Raw genomic sequence first — 727 nt, 5'->3', positions numbered from 1 at the left:
ACAGAGCAAAAATAGCAATGAACGTGGTAAGGTTAGCCTACCTACTGGCCACAAAAATAATGGTATAATTCCATGTGATTTTTATTTTACCTCTTTTCGAGAGTGAACCAATAAGCTAGTCACCAGTTGGTACTAAGAAGGAGCCCGCAAACCCCATACCTACTGTGTTGGCTGAGTGCCCAGAGCCTTGCACTCACACTGGCTCATTTTTATGCAATGCGTGTTCACTATCCATTTCTTGAACAACAAAACATCCTAGGTCTGGCCCCTAAAGTTGTTAGAATGTCACAGAGTAGATATTCAGACTAAAGAAAAAGATAACCTCACTTGCAAACTAGGGTTTATATACAATGAGCTTGGGAGTCCCTACTCAGTGCCCAATGCTGTGTTTTATGGGTGTCATTTCATTTTATCCTCAAGGAAACCCCCAAATGTAGGTGATAGGAGCCTTCCCCCTTTTGCAATGGGGAAATGGAAGCTCGATGCGGCAGTTAGAATGGAGTGTCAGGTTTATCTAAAATCCAAGTACTGTCCCTAGCTGTCTTCTCCATTTTAAAGGGTTCTCTTGTTACAGTGCTACTTATTATCTTGCACATGAAAGCCTTCAACATGGATGGCTGCATATGCCAAATATGCCAGGCTACCTTGATTGTGCTACTCTCCACTGTAGAAGCATTCTTACACCTCCAAATACGTCTTCCCATTTTACGTCTCCCTTACACATTAC

This window comes from Microcebus murinus, chromosome 7 (genome assembly GCF_040939455.1).
Source record: "Microcebus murinus isolate Inina chromosome 7, M.murinus_Inina_mat1.0, whole genome shotgun sequence".
NCBI classification, from domain to species: domain Eukaryota; kingdom Metazoa; phylum Chordata; class Mammalia; order Primates; family Cheirogaleidae; genus Microcebus; species Microcebus murinus.
Note: the sequence above shows the minus strand (reverse complement) of the source record.